Genomic DNA, 25412 nt, shown 5'->3' with positions numbered 1-25412 from the left:
ATGCATGCTCACAAAAACGGTCCAAACCTTTGCAGGAGAAGTTTTTCTGGACCACTCATAGAGTCACAAGTCTTCCTGTGAGCAATTCATCGCTACACATTGAGATGGCATGACGAATCTCGCGAGTAAAACCCAGAAAATGTTTGCAATATATGACGAGGATGGCGTGGTGCTATATTTCCGTGTTCAGAGTGGTGGCGAGGCTTCCTGGAAGTTACGTCATGAGGTAGCGGTCGGCAGGACGCCGCGTCCCTCGTTGCTATGGTGTTGCTATGGCCATAACTCAAAAAACTACGCGGTCAATTATTATTATTATTTTTTAATGTGACTTTTTGAGACAGCGAATGATGCATTTAATACAATTCAACTGAGTAAAACACTTAAGAGCGAAATCCGAAAAGCTCTTCAGTTTCCCTTTAACCCAATAACACAACATTGTCCAAAAATCAGATGCCATTATCAAACCAATACTGATATATGCGTTCGTGGACTCAACATATTCTTTATTTTTTAATCATTTATCGTTCATTTAATTTTGCACCATGTATGCTCACATACAGTGGGGCAAATAAGTATTTAGTCAACCACTAATTGTGCAAGTTCTCCCACTTGAAAATATTAGAGAGGCCTGTAATTTTCAACATGGGTAAACCTCAACCATGAGAGAATGTGGGAAAAAAACAGAAAATCGCATTGTTTGATTTTTAAAGAATTTATATGCAAATCATGGTGGAAAATAAGTATTTGGTCGATACCAAAAGTTCATCTCAATACTTTGTTATGCACCCTTTGTTGGCAATAAACGGAGGCCAAACGTTTTCTGTTGTAACTCTTCACAGCTTTTCACACACTGTTGCTGGTATTTTGGCCCATTCCTCTATGCAGATCTCCTCTAGAGCAGTGATGTTTTCGGGCTGTCATTGGGCAACACGGACTTTCAACTCCCTCCACAGATTTTTTTATGGGGTCGAGATCTGGAGACTGGCTAGGCCACTCCAGGGCCTTGAAATGCTTCTAACGAAGCCACTCCTTTGTTGCCCTGGCTGTATGTTTGGGATCATTGTCATGCTGAAAGACGTCTCAATTTAAAATAAAAAATACAGTAGAGAACAACAGGCTGAATAAGTGTACGGTATGCTAACAATACATGACTCATAAACAATGAACTGAGAACGTGCCTGGTATGTTAATGTAGCATAGCTATTAAGAGTTTTTCAGATAACTATAGCATAACAAACATGCTAACAAGCAAAAATTATATAATAATGTGTGAATAATTTCACACATAAATCGCTCCAGAGTATAAGACGCACCCTCTGTCAAACTATGAAAAAAAACAACTGCAACTTATAGTCCGAAAAATACGGTACACAAGTAAAAAAGTATTGAATGGAAAGAAAAGTCAAGTAATGAGTAACTGCTTTTCATGTACAGTATTTTGACTTCACTGATCACACAATCAAGCCAATCAATGATAGACTTAACAAAACTCATTAAAATCAATTAAAAAGTCACGTCAAAAAGAAAATTGTTCAGATTACATTGTGCAGAAAAACTAACCGTGTCAACACCACCACCAACTGATGGGAGTCTTAACATAAGGTGGAAATGGGATTATTTCCAGAGGACTTTTACTTGTTGTGAAAAAGTAAGGAAACATTTTGGTGTTACCGGTCAAGTCTGGCCAATTGGGAATATTCTTCCACAATTCAGTGTTTGGAAGAGGTTCAGAGAATGAAAGTGAGCTGTCATTTATGTCCACATCAACTCGGACCCTCTGCACTTTGACAGGTGGAGTCCACTCTCCATATTCGGCAGTAGGATTTGTATATTTACCATCACGATACCCAACGAACCAACCATTCATTGAATCTGGCAAACAAGGGTCCCCCCACGCGACCCCCACTTGCCAGTTATTGTTGTCTCCCACCTCAACGTAACCACATGTGTCTTCCCGAGTCCAAAGCACAACCCACCACAAAATACAACGTATTCCTCTCTGGATTCTTTGGGCGCTGCTGCGCTTCTTCCCGACTCAGACGGGTCAGATCTTCGGAGAGACTGAGACCTGGACTTGCCATGTTGGGGTCTAGAATGACGGGACTGTAGGAGAGCGTCTCCTTCATCTGCTCCCACACATGGAACTTGAGGTTGCCCACGTGTTTGGCTTTGTCCAGCAGACCTCCTCGGAGCAGCTCCGGTTCATCGGGCAGCTCTTGAATTCTGCTCAATGCGGTACTGACATTCTTCAAGAAGGAAACGTCGCTAGATGCCAGCAGCTCCTCTGTGCTTCTGATCACGTACGAGAGAGCGACCATTTGTCCGTCGAGAGCTGCAATTTTCTCCTTCATGGTCCAACTCTTCTTCTCTTCCTCCTTGACCGCAGCCAACCTGGCCTCCTCCTCAACGTCAAGGAAGCGACAAAGCTCTTCAAAATCCTTCTATATCTTGCGTTCGACTTTCTCCCTTTGGACTTTGATGTACTTTGCTTGTTCATTGCAGGTCGCTCTACAAGTATTATAATCTTTGAGTCTTCCCTTTGCTTTCTGTAGGCCTTTCTGGGCTTCCATTTCATGACCTTTACTAACTTCTGCGAGGGGCCGGATCTTGTGGCCCACATGGATTTCTGCGTCTCTACAGATGAGGCATAAAAGCTGCTGGTGGTCCAAACAAAAGAGTTTGAGTTCTTCCTTGTGCAAGCTGCAGATGTCTTCTGATTTGACTGAGGCATGTGTCATGTTTTCACACAGATTCTTTAATGCCAAGTTCAAAGTTGGATCCATTAACCAAAACTGTGTCCTACAGACTGGACACGATCGCTGTCCTTTGTCCTTCCATTTCTGCAGACACTCACGGCAGAAGCTGTGACTGCACAGCAGAATGACAGGATCTTTGAAGACCTCCAGACAGGTCGGGCATCGAATATGGTCCCCCGGTCTTCCAGCCATGGTTTTTGAGAAGACACAGTCTCGGCGTACAATCTTTGAATGCTGACTTGAAGCAACTCCAAATGCCTTCTCGTTTGGTTTCGTTCTTGTGGTCTACTCTGGACTCGGGTGATGTCATCGGCCACGTTAGTTAAGATACAATTCAAGATGAAGAGGATATTCAAGTTGGTCGAGTTTTCACTTGGCAGGTGTTCAACTTCTAGATTCTTGCATTTTAAACAGGGTGCAGTTCTAAAAATATGCAGGCTACCTAGGTTAACTTTCCAAGCGTATTGTCTAGTTACTCGTTATCTGATAACCAAGTCTTGTCAAATATTGCTATGGAGAAAGCAAAAATTGCGCATCTCAAGATTGCAAGAGAAAAACCTCAACGTCGTCATTGTGGACTCATCACAAAGTCGTGACACAATCTCTTTCAATCTCCGCAGCAATGCTGACAGCACTCCTGTAACAAGTCACATGGCATTTTTGAGGGAAAATGACAAGCAGTACTCAATTTGGACATTTAGGGATGTATGTTTTTTAAAGGGGTGTACTCACTTTTGTTGCCAGGTGTTTGGATATTAATGGCTATATTTTGAGTTGTTTTGAGGGGAAAATAAATGAACTCTTTTATATAAGCTGCACACAGACTACTTTACATTGTGTCAAAGTGTCATTTTGTCAGTGTTGTCCCATGAAAAGATATACTTAAATATCTGCAGAAATGTGAGGGGTGTACTCATTTTTGTGATACACTGTATGTTTGTGTGTTGGGGTGTGTGCGTATGTGTGTGCGTGTGTGTGGGTGTGTGTGTGCGTGTGTGTGTGTGTGTGGGGGGGGGGGGGTGTAAGGCAAATTAGCCTGACTTAGACTGTTACTTCAAGAAATTAGTAGTATTTTTCAGGGTTTGAAATTGCAGATATTTTTTTGTTCCATATATGACCAAAATGTAATCTGTGTGGTTTACAAATATTTGGGAACAAACAATCACTGTTGTGAGTGAAAGTCATGGCATTAGTCTCTGTGATATTAATTATGCTCATTGTGGTTTAATGTATCTTGAAGGGTCAGGCAGAAAGAGATGCTGAGGAAGAAAAATATCAACAGGCAAGGTCAAGTCAGAGAGAGCAAGGGTTTCCAGACGAGGATCCAGAGATCCCAGAAGATCAAGTTGCTACAGAAAGAGGAGAGCCGACAGACTAAGAGAGTGAAAATGATGAAGCAGCTGCAGCAACTCACTTGTCTACAGGATTTGATTTGGGTGACAAAGAAACAGAGCCCAGACAGGTGACGCTGAAGAGCTACCCACAAGATAGTTTTGGTACGCAGAATTGAGCATTTCACCACAGCTGATTTGAAAAGCATAACTGGTTAGGATATTCAGTCAACCAGAATGCAGCTATCTGATTCCCATGTAGCGTGTTTGGCAAAAACTAACAGTTTGGTTAGTAGTGGTTTCAAAAACTGGAAGAAATCTTTAGCAAACATCTTTGGCAAACATGAGATGACGCAAACACATATGGACAGCGTTGTTGCATGTAAAAGCTACCAGGCTACTAGCAAACCGGGAAAAATTGCAGAGATGATTGCATCTGCAAATGTGAGTGAGATAGTAGAGAGAAGACAGTATCTGAGGCGAATTGTTGCAGTCACTTCTATGTCGGGGAGACAGGGATTCCCTTTTCGTGGCCATGATGAAGGTAGAAACAGCACAAAAAAAGGAAATTTTCTTGCGTGCATGGAGCTGTTGAAGGAATTTGATCCTTTTCTTCAGAAAAACAATCCCCATCAAATGCTCAGTGTATCTCACCAACATTCCAAAATAAGATGATTGACTGTTGTGGCCAGGAAGTTACACGTGTAATTGTGTCTGAAATGACAATGTCCAAAATCGATGCCATCATGGCAGAGGAGGCAAGGGATAAAAAGTCAGAGCAGTTAGCTGTTTGTGTCAGGTATGTGTTAGAAGGGACAGTGAAAGAACATTTCCTAGCACTTGCAGAGATAAAATCATTTGATACCCAGTCCATTGCAAATACGCTCCAGCAGCAAATTTTAAAAAATGGCCTTTTAAAGCTTAAGTGTGTAGCACAAACATGCAATGGTGCGGCTGTCATGAGTGGGGTCTACTAGAGGAGTACAACCACATTTTAGAAGGCTCCATCCTGAAGCTATCTATGTGCATTGTTATGCTCATGAACTTTACATGTTGTTGTGTCATACTTGCAAAGTCATCCCAGAGGCTGTGGAGCTTTTCAGCTAGTTGGAGTGTGTTTACTCTTTCTTCAGTACCTCCCTAGTGAACGATCATAAATTCATGGAGGCTCAGGCAAGGCTTGGATTGACAGCAGTTGAGCTTGTGCAACTTTCAAACACTCGCTGAGCAAGTCATTTGCGATCAATCAGTGCACTGCTTGAGACATTTTCTGCCATTTTGGAGTGCCTTTCTGCCTCTGAATCCCCCACAGCTGTTGGTCTCAGAGTAAAGCTATTTACGTTCTCAGCAGTCTATGCACTACTTGTGTTTCAGTATCTTCTGTCTATAGACCCTACCCACGTGACGTCACGACTCCTTTCTCCTGACTGGTGCCGCCCAATTGTCCGTCAACACATCATGTTTACCTGTTACGGCTATGTACATTCCTCCTATTTACGACGTGTTTTTCTGCTCGTTAACATTAATAATCAAAATGGTGAAGGCGTGTGTGGCGGTCGGTTGCAATAACAGAGAAGATAGACGGAGAAGACGGAGAGACTTGAAGTTCTACCGGATTCCGAGACACCCGGAGAGAAGAGAGCGAGATGGGCTGCTGCAATTCGACGAGAAAACTGGGCTCCAAACGATTACCACAGATTATGTAGTAGTCATTTTATATCTGGTAAGATGCATTTAATATATATTTAGACGGTTTTGGGCTGACAACCACAATTAAGATCATTGCTAGGCTAATTGCCGACAACATACATGTATGTATGTAGTGAGAGTGCTATCGCTAAACCATATAAACATTAAAAGCCCTAACTCCATTGACAAACGACATGAAATACATTAGACTTGACAGTGGATGTTAGCAATAACAAAAGATTTTGAATTGAAAATTTCGTAACTCACCTTTCCAAGCACAAGATAGATTCCTGCCGAATTTTCGTGGACGAGGACCTGTTTGACCCAATCAGCAACGAAGTATTTATAAGCCTCCAAGCTCTTAAAGTTTTTCAAACTTTCGTGAGAATAGGCTGATTTTGTGTGGACAAGATAGTTGTACATATCAGGGTAGCTAGCAGATGTCATGCAAATACGGCGGAGACAGCGGGTCGAAAAACATCGATTTAGGCATCAAATATGGATCTGGCGAATGGATAAACTGAAGCTTTTCCACATAACGCCTTTTATGCAACGCATCAAGTGAGTTTACGGCATCCGAAAGCACCGGGTCTTCCATGAAATGCATTATAAATTGCTCGATCAATTGAGACCATTGATAATACAGACACAAAATGACGGACAAGGGGGCGGAACCATACAGCGAGCACGTGATTTTGTGACGTCGGTGGGTAGGGTCTATACCCGAAGGACTCCACAAGCTCCTTCAGAAACAGACTCTAGACCTGGCAGAAGCTTTGATCTGCAAACAAGCACTTAAAGGCAAACACACACACAGATGCATTTGCCACAGAGTTGTATGAGAGAAACAAAGCTCTATGCCACACCCAGAGTATCCCTGAAGCAGGTGCCAAGACAAAGCATAAACAGAGGAAACTGGAGGATTTTGTGCTTGAGGAAACTGCAGGTTCATGCAGTGAATTGAACTTAAACATGTTGAAAAAAAAAGTTACTTTTCCCTTGTTTAGATAGGATGGTTGGTGAGCTTCAGCAAAGATTTTGCAATGTAGATGCAGAGCTACTAAAATGCATCCAAGCAAATTTGACAAATTTTTAAATTATTCACACTTGAATGACCTTGCTAAACACTACAGCATCGAGTTGAAAACGAAAAAGGTTCTGGTGGTCAGAGACTGTCTTGCCCGGAAAACAGAAGCTGGATTTTCACCAGAAGATAGGTTGTTTGTGCACAACCTCCTTGATTCAGACATGTTTCCCTCTCTGAAGGCAACCATCCAAGTTGCCCTAACAGTGCCTGTAAGCAGCTGCTCACGTGAAAGGTCCTTTAGTGCACTGCGTCGGCTGCATTCCTGGCTGCGTCAAACAATGGGTCAGGGAATACGTCACAGTCTTGCAGTCATGGCAATTGAAAAAGATGAGCATGAGCAACTGAGTCACAACACAATGATAGGTTTGCCACCCTTAAAGGGTATGAAAACACTAAGGGGCTGTGAGATATCAATAGAACCGTTATGTGGCAAGATAACAAATATTAATAAAGTTAACAAAAAAATAAATCGCATTCATGAGCAATTATCGAAAATAGATCGAAAATTACGAACATTTCCGAAAGTATTCCGGAAACAGCCGAATGGGGCGGAGACGTCATAACAAGGAAACAAAAGGTCGAGGCAGCTGCCATCGTTGTTTATCGACAAGAGAGTTGCGTTCGTGTTTTATCAAAAAATCGCTAAAATGGTTCAAACCTGTCATGCTATGTGGTTTACAAATAGCCATTTGTCGCAATGTAGTACCAATGAGTTCTCGAACGCGAGAAAAAGAGCTGGACTACGCAGACAATGAGTAAAGTTCGTCAGTGCTAAGAGGGCTAATTTTGCAGACCCAGCCTCCGGCACGGTTTTTTGTGGTGCGCATTTTACACCTGAAAGCTATACGAACTATGGACAAATGAAATCAGGTTTTGCTAAGAAATTGTTGCTGAAAGCAGATGCGGTGCCCACCTACACGCGCAGCCACCTAAATGTCCCGAGATAACAAGAAAGAGGACGATGACTGGCTCTGATGAGACCCCCCCACCACTCCAGGCAAAGCAAAGGAGGGAAATGGCCAGAGTGAGTACTCTTTTATAATAAAAAAACATCACGCATTGGATAAAGGACTGGACACATGTATAAATTATCGCTCGTAAAATATATAGAACAAATCCTCTAATCCCATTCATATTTGTGTCGGTTGGCAGAGCGAAAACCGATGATAGCACATTAAATGATAATTATTCTATACATTACTTTATTTTGCGGTCACGGTGTATCAGCCACCGGTGTTTCGTCAGTGTGATTGCTCCCCTCAATGATCCTTTCATTAGGCTGCATTGGCTTTCGTTTGGGCTCAAATTGATAACCCAAAACACCAAAGAAAGGTTCATAACTCTCCTCGTCACCATTAGAAGAATGTTCGTTACGTCGGATTCGTCGCTGCAACTAGAAACAAAATTGTCCGCCATCATCGCCGCCATTCAGTACTAAGCACTGAGCCGGCTGTTTCCATATAGTGACGTCACACACACAATATGCTAGATTTCCGGCATCTCTGGGGCGGGTCATTTTAGCTTGACAATCAACCTAATTTCTATCATTTTCTTGGTGTTGCGATGTGTGTAATTACACGAAGTGGCATGATATGAATTCAAAACGCATGCGTTGATGGATAAATGATGGAATATTAGCATTTCCCCAGGTGTTGTCATACCCTTTAAAATCCAATGGTGGTCTTTGATACCCTCATCTACCAACTTTGTAGTTATTGTTTTCTGTTGTTATACTGCATTAAAATAGACTGAAACAGCAAAATCAATAATAATAATGAATAAATGATCAGTTTTGTTAGCTGTTTGTGAAGTTTTGTGCTTGTACGTTTCACTTACATCTTGGTCATCTCCTGGGGGCTAAGCCCCCCTAATTCTTAAAAGCTAGTGACGCCCCTGGCTCTAGCCTATCCCAGTCAAGACACAGGCAACCATTTATCACAATGACACTATCATTGATCAAGCATATTTACCACCCAAAAATGTCAGTTGCACCGTTGTGGTAGACGACTATAAAGGAATATGCATGTCACTGACAGAACAAATTGAGATTTAATTGCGATCATTGCTGAACAGTATCGTGATGACGCTTTTTTCCCCATTTCCCCAGGAATCCAAGTTCCTTCCAATAAAAGTAAAAAAGCAGCCGTAGAAGTTTTGTCACCTTGTTCAAGATGTTTTCATGCATTAGTTGAATGTGCAAGACCTTGTTGTCAATACTTTAAAAAATTCCTGATAGGTTATCCATGGTTATTATTATTGTCATGTCGGGTAAGAATATTCTTGTTAGGATAATCCATCTATCCATCATCTACCGCGTAATCCAGGGTCGGGTCTCGGGTGCAGCAGCTTTAGCAGGGAAGCCCAGACTTCCCTCTTCCCAGCCATTTCAACCAGCTCCCCCGGCAGGATCCCAAGGTGTTCCCAGGCCATAATTCAGCGTGTCCTGGGTCGTCCCGCCGGTGGGACATGCCCGGGACACTTGTCCAGGGAGGCGTCCAGGAAGCATCCGAACCAGACGCCCAAGCCACCTCAACTGTCTCCTCTCAATGTGGAGGAGTAGCGGCTCGACACAAAGTCCCTCCCGGATGACCGAGCTTCTCACCCTATCTATAAGGGAGAGCCCGGACAACCTGCGGAGGAAACTCATTTCGGCCGCTTGTATCCGGGATCCTGTTCTTTTGGTCACGACCCACAGCTCTTGAACATAGGTGAGGGTAGGAACGTAGATTGTTAGGATAATGTGGGTACATTTTCTACTGTTAATTCATGAGGTTGACAGCTGAGAGACATTATCTCTCCAGCGTGTCCTGGGTCGTCCCCAAGGCCTCCCGCTGGTAGAACATGCCTGTAGCACTTCTCCAGGGAGGTTTCCAAGAAGCATCCGAACCAGATGCCCAAACCATGTCAGCAGGCTCCTCTTAACGCAGAGGAGTAGCGGCTCGATGCTGAGTCCCTCCCGGATGACCGAGCATCCCACCCAACTGCAGCTAATACATTTAAGACAATTTTCTTCTGAAAAGAATACTGTTGAACTTGTTTTGGGGCAAAAATAGTGACAGAATTAACTTATTTAGCATGCATTGTTCTGAAAAGTTTTGAAGAGTTTCTTAGTGTTAAAGAAGGATATTTTAAGCATTCACAAGCTTAAACTTTGTTTAATCAATGTTCTTTTTTTTCTGTGTAAATGTTAATTAAAAAACACACACATATACACACACATGCAAATAAATAATTCAAGTCTTGAGCTACTTTGGGCCAAACCTGTGTCTTTTTTTTTTTTTTTTTTTTTTGACTCCTTGGACTTGAAAACGTCACTTGAACTCATCGAAGAGGATTTATTAGCTGATATTTGTGCCATCAGAAACTGAATCTGAAAATACAAAACAGAATCTGAATGACGTAATTTGATATTGTATTTTTTAATCTTAATCCTTGCAATAAAATTCATTATGTATATAATATTAAATTTTACTTTTTCACATTCAGTTTGCAAAACTGAAATTCAAATTCAATTTTTAAAGTTCAAATTCGAGTTGGAAAATTAAAATTCCGATTTTTCTGACTCTCATTCGAGTATTTCGGCAAAAGCTAGACAATGATCATTTCCTCGGCCAATCAGTACTTTCACTGTTGATCACATGATAAGGGCCTCCTTCCGTCAACACAGCGTCGCTATGTCAGGGAAACGCGCTCGAGGCTGACCATGGCTTCCAAAAATACAAAAATGTTACTTAACCATATGTTTAAACTATCTTTTGTTTCATTGTTGCTAATGTTTTATATTTGGTAGAACAGTTTTGTCAGCAAACTTTAGTAAAAGGTATTTTTACACTGTTGGTGTGCAGCGCCACAGAGTCTCACATACAAAGCCCTTATAATAAATGGATTCATGGTTGATTATGAGATTCATGTGAATCTATAACATGAGAAAAATTGCATGACAGACCACTTGTTTCAAAACCCAGGAGACGGTGATAAAACATGAAGAGTTTTCTTAATTTTGTTTGCATATTATGTGACCCACTCCCTGTATTTAATACTGAAAGAAAAAGATGCACATAATGGAGAACTGATTAAATCTAGATTCAGATTTCTACCTTTCGGACATAGTGCAGGTCAACAATGTCCAAAGTTCGAGTAATGATTTCATTCATTTGTTATGTTTATGATGATGTGAGCATCCTGATGTGAGTGACTAAGAATGAGCTCTCCCCCAGCATGATTTTCAAGTTTTTCCAGTGGGCTACCAGCCCAGGCCACATTCCTGTGCACCCAGAAGAAAAAAAATCTTTCCAGTTCTTGTTTGATAGGCATGCTGAACATACGGTTTCCTATCCAGCAGTAGCAGTTACAAGAAATCTACACGTCAAGCATATGCTTGACCATGAAGAATTTAAAGTGCCTATGACAGCAAAAAGCATGTTTATTTCATATTTCAGTATATTTTATGCTCCTGAATGAAATGGACCGCCTGGATGGCTGTGGAAGCGATCGATACATTTATTCAATTTTTTTAAATCCCGCGCCATGAAACCAGTTACTTCTGGCCAGAGGCAGGATTGAGGGAGAAGGTGAATGTGACGTCAGCATACTAATCATCTTCACAATACAGCCATGGCCCATTACTATATTATGCAGAAGGACTGCGGATTCAGCTGATTTTGCGGATTAATTCATTTATTTCTCGCATCACGGCAGCCCAACTTGCTTTTGTTGCTGCACCAGGGAGAGGCTTGTGAGCCTTTTTGTACGGTGGCCCTGAAGTGCAAAACACAACAGCAAATCAAAAAACACAACAGCAAATTAAAAAAACACAACGGCAAATTAAAAAACAAAACGCCAAATTAAAAAACACAACGGCAAATTAAAAAACAAAACGCCAAATTAAAAAACACAACTGCAAATCACATAACAAAACGACAAATTAAAAAACACAACTGCAAATCACATAACAAAACAACAAATCAAAAAACAAAACGCCAAATCACATAACAAAAAAACAAATTAAAAAACACAACTGCAAATCACATAAAAAAAAAACAAATTAAAAAACACAATTGCAAATCACATGACAAAAAAAAAACAAATTAAAAAACAAAACGCCAAATCACATAACAAAATAACAAATTGAAAAACACAACGCCAAAAAAAAAAACACAACTGCAAATCACATAACAAAAAACAAATTAAAAAACACAATCGCAAATCTCATAACAAAAAACAAATTAAAAAAACAAAACGCCAAATCACATAACAAAATAACAAATTGAAAAACAACGCCAAATAAAAAAACACAACTGCAAATCACATAACAAAAAAACAAATTAAAAAACACAACGCCAAATAAAAAAACACAACTGCAAATCACATAACAAAAAAACAAATTAAAAAACACAACGCCAAATTAAAAAACACAATTGCAAATTACAAAACAAAAAAACAAATTAAAAAACACAACGACAAATCACATAACAAAATAACAAATTAAAAAACACAACGACAAATTGGAAATGACCGGAAAAGGTAGGGACCAGTCAAAATGTCAACTCATCGCTGATTGGACGAATCCACCGGAAACAGTACGCTCATCATTGATTGGACGAGACGGAAAACTCGACTGCAAGACGGCGCCTACCAGCAGAGATAGTTACTGCTCGCTTTTGGTTGAAGTTCAACATTTGGCCAAAAATACGTAAAACACAACTGAATTCTTGAAGTATAATGCATTGCCAGACCTGTGGAAAGCAGTTGGTGGAATCTTCACCTAATTTTTGCAGCGGCTGTGACAACTTAGAGGCTTCGAGAAGTTTCTAATCTCAATGACGCAGAACATCCTTCGAGTACGTAAAACAGTGCAGTATGACTTTCTTTACCTCAGTAAAACGATACATACGTTTACCGGAGAAAGCCAACATTATTCATTCGGTTACCAGGCCTTAATAAGATTTCCTTGACATGTACTAATTATGCACTTTCATTTTGGGAATAAAAACATTGCGTAATGCATGCCAATCAAATGATCTAGTGCATTGTTGCCATTCTTATTTCAGAGAAAGTTGCAGCCGTTTCCCTGGAAGAAGTTCTGATGTTCACTACAGGGTTAGCAGCATTTCCACCAGCCCCTTCCACGCATTGAGTTCTTGACACTCACGGTTCCACTCGCCAGCACTTGTACCAATACATTGTCAGCTTTATTTTAAGACACTTATGGTGTCTTCAAGCAAAACATGGACTTTGGAATCCAGAATTCACCTGGATTTGGGTGTTTTTAATGTACTGTATTTACAATGTTTTTTGTATGACGTTTTGAGAAACATCCTATGAAATTTTTAAAGTAACAATTAACTCACTGCCATTGACGACGGTGTTCGGCAATTCCTTACTACGCGGCGAAACGTCCTACACAATGCTCAGCGCGCTTGCGCAAGCATTGGCACGTATGCACACATCGGTTAGAAGTGGCGAGTAAACACTATTGTTTTTTAGTACCTTTTCATTGCCTCAAAAATACTTTTTGCATGTATTACCCTTTCATACTTTTTACCATTGTGTTTTTCTGTGTCAGCTTTGAAGCAGTTGACCACATTAGTCACGTAGAGTATTTAAACTGTCCTTATTACTACATTTAAGTTTTCTTAAGGCATTTTTTTAGTACGTTCTGCCTGTATGCATCTAAACAAAAGTTGAGAGCGCAAGGTAGTACTTTGGGTGTCAAATTCGACTCATGTAGAACGTTTCGCCGATGTAGCAAATTTTGGCAGAAACTGGTACTAAAGTTCTGAGAAGCACCTAGCTTTATTTTTTTCTCATGATTTTTAAATCTTTAATAAAGTTTTCATTGAGAGTGCCAGACTTAATTTTTTAACTCATTTTTCTAGTATATATGTTTTTAAACATCCCATGTTGCTATGCATGTACTGGAAAATGGTATTCATTAACTGTACATTTTCAAGTCAGCCAATAATACAGGAATTAACTACTAAATGCACTGACCACAATAATTTAAAGACCATGGTGAATACATTTACTCGGAAGTGGCCAAAAATTTAAAATTCTTTGTGCTTAACTTTTTGGGTTTCATAATAAGTACCAGGTAAAATGTTACCATAGCAAGTTTATTGTGAGGAGAGAAAAGTCACATACTATGAGCGAGTTTCAAAAATACTACAACCCAGCTATTTCCTTCAGAGTAAAATACAATTCTGTGGGTGACTTCCAGTCCTGTGGCCGCTGTAGTCAATTGCCACGTTTACAGTTGTTCAAACCGAATAAATGTGTTCCATATAAACACCTCATTCGGAATGAACAGGCCCAAACCGAATGGAATTTTATTCCGATTCACAGGGGTGGAATATCCCTTTTCCCAAACCGATTAGAAGTAAAATTATATCATGTAAACAGGGAAGCGGAATGGTGTCTGGTTGCGTTCTTTCTGCACATGCTCCGTACTGACGTGGTGACGTCACTTTGTGACGTAAGTAACGTCACTTGCAACATGGCTTCCAAGCACAGCGCACCTAATTGGAGTCCGGCGGAAAGATTGTATTTAATTCAAACTTTAAAAGAATTGAATATAATTGCTCGCTTAAACGGGCGTAAAACGAGGAACAGTGAACTATTTTAAAAAGTTCACGAGAGGTTACACGAAGCCGGAATAGACCGGAGCGTTGACCAGATTAGAAACCGGTGGAAAACCGGCTACTACAAGGCAAAAGAGCAAAACAGCAGAAGCGGATACGACCCCACAAACACAACAAGTGGGTTAAAGTTAAAACAGCAGCACTCCGACGATCGATCTCCATGTTTTGCAACGTGACGCTTTGTTTTGATTAATCTGCGCATGTCAGACGGCAGTTGTCAAACGTCCTTTCGGAATAAACGCATGTAAACGCTGGATCGGAATAGATGAAGTGACATGTAAACAGCTGATCTGAAATTTCCATTCGGAATGATTTGAATCGGTATGAATAAAAGTCAGCATGTAAACGTGGCTAATATTGCTGAGCAGCGTGCTGTAGGTATTCTTCAATATTTAGGTCGTTGCACAAGCCTACGGTTTGCCTTGCCTCAGGAAACACATTCAGTTCCCTCCCAACAGGAAATCCACCGTCTCTGGAACCATATATGCAAAATGAGAAAATATGATTAACGTTTCCCTACACAGATCAAATTAGACGTCAATCTCAGACATCACTACTAAATGAGTTTAAATTGACAGCATTTCCCCCATTTTGTTTGGAAAATCAGTTCTGGTGGAATCATTTAACTGCGCTTCGATATATTTCAGAGCCCCAAATAATTACTTATCAGGTGATGGAATAGTAAACTGATAGAGAGAACTTATTCTTAAGTTGCTTTACCCATGTATACAATTCACACACTTTGATAGACTAATAATGTGTATATTTTATGACGTAAAATGTGATACAATTCAACATGAAACAATTACCTATGGGGCAAGAGATAGTTCATTTGATATATCTCCAGGACAAGGTGCAAAACCGCTTGGACGAATCCTGTGCTTGTTCCAGTGGTCCTTGCATTCATCCAGGTCTTTTTGTACACCACCACTGAAGCAAAATCCTAGCAGGCAGTTCGTGGCTTCCACTGAAACTTCCATAGTCTCTCAGGTCTCCAAAGAAGCCTATCCAAAACTGAGACCTGGGGATACATAAGATTTTATGTGGCAATAATTAACCCTTATATGAGGTGAATAAAAAAAAAAAAAAGATTATAATTTGAATTAGAGCCTAGTTCGGGCCTAAAAAATCCAGCCCGACCCGACACGGCCCGCTGGTATTGAGGCACGACCCGGCCCGAGCTTGATCACTTAACTAGATTAGCAGGCCCGAGCCCGAAAAACCCGATTTTTTTTTTTTTTTTTTGAGTGACGCGGAAAAAACGCAGCAGCAGCAATTTATTTTCATTTCTTCGAGTTGGCAGAAAAAAACGCAAGTTTTCTTAATGTTTAAATAATCTACATATTTTCTTTAGAATTATCAAAGCATTCACACAACGAAATAACGCTGGGAAAGTTTGTTACACATATTTCTGAGTGTGTGGGACATTGTTCTCACATGGACGCGCCTCTCTGACAAGGAGAGGGAACAAGAGAGGGCGGCGCCTCGGCCGTGCGCAAACTACAGCGGGAGGACAAGAAGAAAAAGCGGCCGGCGCCACGGCGTTCGTGCACACACACAGGCAAAAGCGCAATACAGAGAGCCTGCTCTCCATTTTTTAAAATTTATTTATTTATTTTTTTTTTTGAGTGACGCGGAAAAAACGCAGCAGCAGCAATTTATTTTCATTTCTTCGAGTTGGCAGAAAAAAACGCAAGTTTTCTTAATGTTTAAATAATCTACATATTTTCTTTAGAATTATCAAAGCATTCACACAACGAAATAACGCTGGGAAAGTTTGTTACACATATTTCTGAGTGTGTGGGACATTGTTCTCACATGGACGCGCCTCTCTGACAAGGAGAGGGAACAAGAGAGGGCGGCGCCTCGGCCGTGCGCAAACTACAGCGGGAGGACAAGAAGAAAAAGCGGCCGGCGCCACAGCGTTCGTGCACACGCACAAGCAAAAGCGCAATACAGAGAGCCTGCTCTCCATTTTTTAAATTTATTTATTTTTTTTTTTTTTGAGTGACGCGGAAAAAACGCAGCAGCAGCAATTTATTTTCATTTCTTCGAGTTGGCAGAAAAAAACGCAAGTTTTCTTAATGTTTAAATAATCTACATATTTTCTTTAGAATTATCAAAGCATTCACACAACGAAATAACGCTGGGAAAGTTTGTTACACATATTTCTGAGTGTGTGGGACATTGTTCTCACATGGACGCGCCTCTCTGACAAGGAGAGGGAACAAGAGAGGGCGGCGCCTCGGCCGTGCGCAAACTACAGCGGGAGGACAAGAAGAAAAAGCGGCCGGCGCCACGGCGTTCGTGCACACACACAGGCAAAAGCGCAATACAGAGAGCCTGCTCTCCATTTTTTAAAATTTATTTATTTATTTTTTTTTTTGAGTGACGCGGAAAAAACGCAGCAGCAGCAATTTATTTTCATTTCTTCGAGTTGGCAGAAAAAAACGCAAGTTTTCTTAATGTTTAAATAATCTACATATTTTTTTTAGAATTATCAAAGCATTCACACAACGAAATAACGCTGGGAAAGTTTGTTAAACATATTTCTGAGTGTGTGGGACATTGTTCTCACATGGACGCGCCTCTCTGACAAGGAGAGGGAACAAGAGAGGGCGGCGCCTCGGCCGTGCGCAAACTACAGCGGGAGGACAAGAAGAAAAAGCGGCCGGCGCCACGGCGTTCGTGCACACGCACAAGCAAAAGCGCAATACAGAGAGCCTGCTCTCCATTTTTTAAATTTATTTTATTTTTTATTTTTTTTGAGTGACGCGGAAAAAACGCAGCAGCAGCAATTTATTTTCATTTCTTCGAGTTGGCAGAAAAAAACGCAAGTTTTCTTAATGTTTAAATAATCTACATATTTTTTTGAGAATTATCAAAGCATTCACACAACGAAATAACGCTGGGAAAGTTTGTTAAACATATTTCTGAGTGTGTGGGATATTGTTCTCACATGGACGCGCCTCTCTGACAAGGAGAGGGAACAGGAGAGGGCGGCGCCACGGCGTTCGTGCACATGCACAAGCAAAAGCGCAATACAGAGAGCATGCTCTCCATTTAAAAAAAAAAAAAAAAAAAATTTATTAGTCCGGCATGGCGGCCCGACCCGACCTGACCCGAACATGAATGCTTAAATTGTGGGCCCGACCCGTCGGGTTCGGGCACAAAATCTAACCTCTAATTTGAATGACTCGCTTTTGGTATACACAATTTTGTTTAAAATGCTGTGTTCTTCTCATATACACACTCACCTTCTTCTGAACAACGGCCACCAGGATTTAATCCGCTGATTGCCGATTGATGATTGCCGGCATAAGTCTAAGGCGTTGACGGAGGGCACACTGTATTACTGTCATTGACCCATTTTCCGTGCCGAGGTCTGTTCGCATTCTCATTGGGATGGCACAAAGACCCGTGATGCAATTAATAGAATTGCACGCGATAACAGATGGATTGTTGTTTGTTGCGCCACAAGCCAGCTACATTATTCTTCTCGAGAATCCATACACCCAGAGCCAGGCCAAAGGGTTTAAGTTTATCGTAGCCATCCACGTGCCTGTGTAATTTGGCCCCATGGAGTGGTACGTGCGTCTCACAAACCTTTTGCGATTATGTCAATAGGACTTCATACGTATGCCCCGAATAAAAATATTCTTTTATAGCGGCGCCATGTTCGCATCTTCGGTAAGGCTCATTTTGAAATTCCACGCCAGAAGCGGAGAAACTTCCTTCTTCATCAGTACTACGCTTTCCGGTGGATTCGTCCAATCAGCGATGAGTTAACATTTTGACTGGTCCCTACCTTTTCCGGTTGGCGAAATGTAATGTAATTCGGGGCGAAATGTAATTTCATTTCGGATTTGTCGTTGTGCTTTTAAATTTGTTATTTTGCTATGTGATTTGTTGTTGTGTTTTTTAATTAGTTTTTTTGTTTTGTGATTTGTAATTGTGTTTTTTAATCAGTTTTTTTGTTATGTGATTTGCAGTTGTGTTTTTTTATTTGGCGTTGTGTTTTTCAATTTGTTATTTTGTTATGTGATTTGGCGTTTTGTTTTTTAATTTGTTTTTTGTTATGTGATTTGCAGTTGTGTTTTTTTATTTGGCGTTGTGTTTTTCAATTTGTTATTTTGTTATGTGATTTGCCGTTTTGTTTTTTAATTTGTTTTTTTGTTATGTGATTTGCAGTTGTGTTTTTTCATTTGGCGTTGATTTTCAATTTGTTATTTTGTCATGTGATTTGGCGTTTTGTTTTTTGTTTTTTTGTTATGTGATTTGCAATTGTGTTTTTTAATTTGGCGTTGTTTTTTAATTTGTTTTTTTGTTATGTGATTTGCAGTTGTGTATTTTAATTTGTTTTTTTGTTATGTGATTTGGCATTTTGTTTTTTAATTTGTTATTTTGTTATGTGATTTGCAGTTGTGTTTTTTAATTTGGTGTTTTGTTTTTTAATTTGCCGTTGTGTTTTGCACTTCAGGGCCACCGTATTTTTGGGCTTCAAAAACCTGTCCAATGTGGGACCATTGGACAGACAAGGAAGTGATTAAGCTACATGTTTTAAAATATATCAAATACTGGGATCATGGCACACGTTTTAATAAGGAGGCGGCTTGCATTTTGTGGGTGACAATGCCCCCTGTCCACCGAAAACGCAGGAGTGGCCACCTCCCTCGGCCGACGACTGGCAGCTTGTCGCACACCATGGTGCCGACCAATGAGCGTCGAGCAGCCTCGCGCTCATGTCTGCGGGTCTCAATTGTATAGCGACTTCCACCCCTCTCGGCCCTCTTCGTGTGCCTGCCGAGAGAGCACTATCCTCGGCTTGGGCTCGGGCAGCCTTGCGCTCCGATGTCGGCAGCTTTGTCCACCGAGAATGCGCCATTTTCGGCGACGCGCCGAAACTTGCTCGCCGCCGGGGGCTGGCCGATCGGTGAAGGCTATCACCCCGCCGCCATGTGTGATATGAGTCGGGGTAGAGACTTGGAAGAGCCGTTCGGTTCTTTTTAGCATGTAGCATAGCTCTCACTAGGGATGGGAATTGATAGGATTTTTACGATTCCAATTCTATTATCGATATTGCTTAACGATTCGATTCTTTATCGATTCTCTTATCGATTCTAATTTGGGGAAAAAGAGCAAATGTTTTGATTGGCATCGAGTTTGTTTAATCAGAAGTCACAACCTTACAAACTCACAACGAGATCAAAAGAGGCCCAAAGCCTCAATGTTAACTGTGGCAATAAGTGGCAAATACACAAGAATGTGTAACATTTTACTGAAATATTTATCTAATAGAAATAAAAATATTGGTATATATTGGCAGATAGGTTGTTGTTCTGCCTTTGGCAATATGTGTTAAAGCAGGGGTCCCCAAACTTTTTCCTGTGAGGGCCACATAACTTTTCCCTTCTCTGATGAGGGGCCGGGGTCAGTTTGTAACAGAAAAAGTGTGACGATTGCAGAAGTGCATGAATGTAAAAAATTATTGTTTTTCAGAAAGCCACAATCAAATAACCCTTTCTGGATTCTTCACGGAATGAAAGTAAATAAAATAAAAATAGTAATATAATATAATAATAATAATATTTAATAATAAAAACACTATTAATTAAATAGATAATAACCAAATAACCCTCTTTGAATTCTTCAAGGAAAAGGCCAGGAAATAATTAACACGATTGACAAAAAAAAAAAAAAATTCAAAATGGCCGGACCAAATGTGGAGGCGGGCCGTATTTGGGCCGCGGGCCGCAGTTTGGGGACTGATGGGTTAACGTGTATTATTTACCATTACATTGAAATGCATGCCTTTTAGTTTTTGTGGCGCGTACACGCTCAAGTGGGGGCGCCCTTGCGCTTCCTGACACGAAGAAGAACGCGCTCACGTGAAGAAGAGCGCGCTTACACCCGAAGAAGAAATGCCGCATCCAAGCGAGTGAGCAAGTTAGTGAGAGAGGGAAACACTTCTACGAGCCTACGTTCTTTGTTAATGTTAATATCTACAGAGGCAACGCCTGTATGTATCATCTTTTGTGTTGTTGTTGTTGTTGTTTCCACTCGCGATCGGACACTTAAATCCAGTTGTAGTGGTTTGAACGATGTGCTAATGCTAGCGAACGAATGCTAACCATTTGTTATTACTGTTATTTACAGCTGATCATCGCTGATTTACGTTGACGCAAACCATCCATCCATCCATTATCTTCCGCTTGTTCCGGGGTCGGGTCGCGGGGGCAGCAGCTTTAACAGGGAAGCCCAGACTTCCCTCTCCCCAGCCACTTCAACCAGCTCCTCCGGCGGGATCCCAAGGCGTTCCCAGGCCAGCCGAGAGACAGTCTCTCCAGCGTGTCCTGGGTCGTCCCCGGGGCCTCCCGCCGGTGGGACATGCCCGGAACACCTCTCCAGTAGAGCCTAGTTCGGGCCTAAAAAAATCCAGCCCGACCCGACACGGCCCGCTGGTATTGAGGCCCGACCCGGCCCGAGCTCGATCACTTAACTAGATTTGCAGGCCCGAGCCCGAAAACCCGATTTTTTTTTTTTTTTTTTTTTTTTTGAGTGACGCGGAAAAAACGCAGCAGCAGCAATTTATTTTCATTTCTTCGAGTTGGCAGAAAAAAACGCAAGTTTTCTTAATGTTTAAATAATCTACATATTTTTTTTAGAATTATCAAAGCATTCACACAACGAAATAACGCTGGGAAAGTTTGTTAAACATATTTCTGAGTGTGTGGGATATTGTTCTCACATGGACGCGCCTCTCTGACAAGGAGAGGGAACAGGAGAGGGCGGCGCCTCGGCCGTGCAGCGGGAGGACAAGAAGAAAAAGCGGCCGGCGCCACGGCGTTCGTGCACACGCACAAGCAAAAGCGTAATACAGAGAGCCTGCTCTCCATTTTTTTTAATTGATTTATTATTATTTTTTGAGTGACGCGGAAAAAACGCAGCAGCAGCATTTTATTTTCATTTCTTCGAGTTGGCAGAAAAAAACGCAAGTTTTCTTAATGTTTAAATAATCTACATATTTTTTTGAGAATTATCAAAGCATTCACACAACGAAATAACGCTGGGAAAGTTTGTTAAACATATTTCTGAGTGTGTGGGATATTGTTTTCACATGGACGCGCCTCTCTGACAAGGAGAGGGAACAGGAGAGGGCGGCGCCTTGGCCGTGCAGCGGGAGGACAAGAAGAAAAAGCGGCCGGCGCCACGGCGTTCATGCACACGCACAAGCAAAAGCGCAATACAGAGAGCATGCTCTCCATTTTTTTTTTTTTTAAAAAATAATTTATTAGTCCGGCATGGCGGCCCGACCCGACCTGACCCGAACGTGAATGCTTAAATTGTGGGCCCGACCCGACCCGAATGTAGGGTCGGGTCGGGTCGGGTTCGGGCACCAAATCTAACCTCTACTCTCCAGGGAGGCGTCCAGGAGGCATCCGAACCAGATGCCCGAGCCACCTCAGCTGGCTCCTCTCTACGCGGAGGAGTAGCGGCTCGACGCAGAGTCCCTCCCGGATGACCGAGCTTCTCATCCTATCTCTAAGGGAGAGCCCGGACACCCTGTGGAGGAAACTCATTTCGGCCGCTTGTATCCGGGATCTTGTTCTTTCGGTCACGACCCAAAGCTCGTGACCATAGGTGAGGGTAGGAACGTAGATCGACTGGTAAATCGAGAGCTTTGCCTTTCGGCTCAGCTCCTTCTTCACCACTACGGACCGGTGCAGAGTCCGCATTACTGCAGACGCCGCACCAATTCGCCTGTCTATCTCCCGCTCCCTCCTACCGTCACTCGTGAACAAGACCCCAAGATACTTGAACTCCTCCACTTGGGGCAGGGTCTCATCCCCAACCCGGAGAGGGCACTCCACCCTTTTCCGACTGAGGACCATGGTCTCGGATTTGGAGGTGCTGATCTTCATACCAACCGCTTCATACTCAGCTGCGAACCGCTCCAGTGAGAGTTGGAGGTCACGGCTTGATGAAGCCAACAGCACTAAATCATCTGCAAAAAGCAGAGATTCAACGCTGAGGTCACCAAACCGGACCCCCTCAACGCTTCGGCTGCGCCTATAAATTCTGTCCATAAAAATTATGAACAAAATCGGTGACAAAGGGCAGCATTGGCGGAGTCCAACCCTCACTGGGAACGAATTCGACTTACTGCCGGCAATGCGGACCAAACTCTGACACCGGTTGTACAGGGACCGAACAGCCCTTACCAAGGGGCTCGGTACCCCGTACTCCCGGAGCACCCCCCACAGGACTCCTCGAGGCACGCGGTCGAACGCCTTCTCCAGATCCACAAAACACATGTAGACTGATCGGGCGAACTCCCATGCACCCTCGAGGTTCCTGCCGAGGGTGTAGAGCTGGTCCACTGTTCCACGGCCGGGACGAAAACCACACTGCTCCTCCTGAATCCAAGATTCGACTCTCCTCTCCAGCACCCCTGAATAGACTTTACCAGGGAGGCTGAGGAGTGTGATCCCTCTATAATTGGAACACACCCTCCGGTCCCCCTTCTTAAAAAGGGGGACCACCACCCCGGTCTGCCAATCCAGAGGCACTGTCCCCGATGTCCACGTGATGTTGTAGAGACGTGTCAGCCACGACACCCCTACAACATCCAGAGCCTTCAGGAACTCCGGGCGGATCTCATCTACCCCCGGAGCCTTGCCACCGAGGAGCTTTCCAACCGCCTCAGTGACTTCAACCCCAGAGATCGAAGAGCCCACCACGGAGTCCCCAGACTCTGCTTCCTCAAAGGAAGGCGTGTCGGTGGAATTGAGGAGGGGCTCGAAGTATTCTCCCCACCGGCTCACGACGTCCCAAGTCGAGGTCAGCAGTACACCATCTTCACTATACACAGTGTTAATGGTGCACTGCTTTCCCCTCCTCAGGCGCCGGATGGTGGACCAGAATTTCCTCGAAGCCGTCCGGAAGTCGTTTTCCATGGCCTCGCCGAACTCCTCCCATGTCCGGGTTTTTGCCTCGGCGTCCGCCGAAGCCACAGTCCGCTTGGCCAGCCGGTATCTGTCAGCTGCCTCCGGAGTCCCACAGGCCAAAAAGGCCCGATAGGCCTCCTTCTTCAGCTTGACGGCATCCCTTACCGCTGGTGTCCACCAGCGGATTCGGGGATTGCCGCCATGACGGGCACCAACCACCTTATGGCCACAGCTCTGATCGGCCGCCTCAACAATGGAGGTGCGGAACATGGCCCACTCGGACTCAATGTCCCCCACCTCCACCGGGACAAGGGAGAAGTTCTGCCGGAGATGGATGTTGAAACTCTTTCTGACAGGGGATTCTGCCAGACGTTCCCAGCAGACCCTCACAATACGTTTGGGCCTGCCAGGTCTGGCCAGCATCTTCCCCCGCCATCGGAGCCAACACACCACCAGGTGGTGATCACCTGCCCGGCGCCTCTCACCATGGGCAACTCCAGAGTGTTAGAGAGTCCAATCCCTCTCGAGAGGATTGGTACCAGAACCCAAGCTGTGTGTGGAGGAGAGTCCAACTATATCTAGTCGGAACTTCTCTGCCTCACACACCAGCTTAGGCTCCTTCCCTGCCAGAGAGGTCACATTCCGTGTCCCAAGAGTTAGCTTCAGCAGCTGGGGGTCGGACCGCCAAGGCCCCCGCCTTTGGCTGCCGCCCAACTCCCTACGCACCCGACCCCTTTGGCCCCTCCCACAGGTGGTGAGCCCATGGGAAGAGGAACCCACGTTGCCTTTTCGGGCTGAGCCCGGCCGGGCCCCATGGGGACAGGCCGGCCACCAGACGCTTGCCTTCGAGCCCCACCTCCAGGCCTGGCTCCAGAGGGGGGCCCCGGTAACCCGCGTCCGGGCAAGGGAAACTGGGGTTCATTAATGTTGCTCATCATAAGGGGTCTTTTTGAGCCATACTTTGTCTGGCCTCTCACCTAGGACCTGTTTGCCATGGGTGACCCTACCAGGGGCTTAAAGCCCCAGACAACATAGCTCCTAGGATCATTGAGACACGCAAACCCCTCCACCACGATAAGGTGATGACTCACGGGGGGGTTGATGCAAACCTGTTTGTTATTGGGGACGAAATTGATTTGTTTCATTTCTATTCTTAGTTTCACTCTTCAAGTGATGGTTGAATAAAGTCAGCAAATTATACCAACGTCTTCTGCATCGTCATTTGGGAGTTTAGCTTGCTGTATAGCCAGGACTGAGCCATAGCCTCTCTGTGAGGACAGCGCAGTCGTATTCCCTCCCGATGCAGTTATCTCCACCTTGCAATGACTGCAAGTCGCTTTGTTGTAATTTTTCCTCGTGAAGTGAAGACACACTTTCGAGCGTTTGAACCTACATGCTGTCATTGTTATGTTTATGGCTGCAATGCTCGTGCTTACCCGTCGTAACCTTTCATTTTCACACTCTTTCCTGGTGAAGTGTAGTCAAACTTTGGAGCGAGTGGTTCTTGGCGCCATGCTAGTTTGATGCGTCTGGACAACAAGACACGTCATGACGCAATATGCGTCTTTAGGGATCGTTAAGGGGTTTTTCATTGTGATGTCGAGGCCTCGAAACACTCGGAACCGGTTCCGAATTGGAATCGGATTTCGATTCTCATCCCTAGCTCTCACACTCTTTTGTTTACACTCTTTCCTCGTCTCCGAGTCCCCGCTGGGAAATAACAGAGCCGACTAACTGCGCTGGCATAAAATACCGTTCAGGAGGTTTAAGAAGTCGACAGTTTTGACTAGGGGTGTGACAAAATATCGAAATGGTGATATATCGTGATACTTTGTATCACAAAAGGTTATCAATGTGCTCCTGCCAAGAATCGAGATATAATTTTAAAAAGGTGTCAATGTTTAAAAAAAAAAAAAAAAAAAAAAAAAGGGGACCAACAACTGGGTACCAAAATCTTCCAT

Source organism: Corythoichthys intestinalis, chromosome 17 (assembly GCF_030265065.1).
Source record: "Corythoichthys intestinalis isolate RoL2023-P3 chromosome 17, ASM3026506v1, whole genome shotgun sequence".
Lineage (NCBI taxonomy): Eukaryota > Metazoa > Chordata > Actinopteri > Syngnathiformes > Syngnathidae > Corythoichthys > Corythoichthys intestinalis.
Note: the sequence above shows the minus strand (reverse complement) of the source record.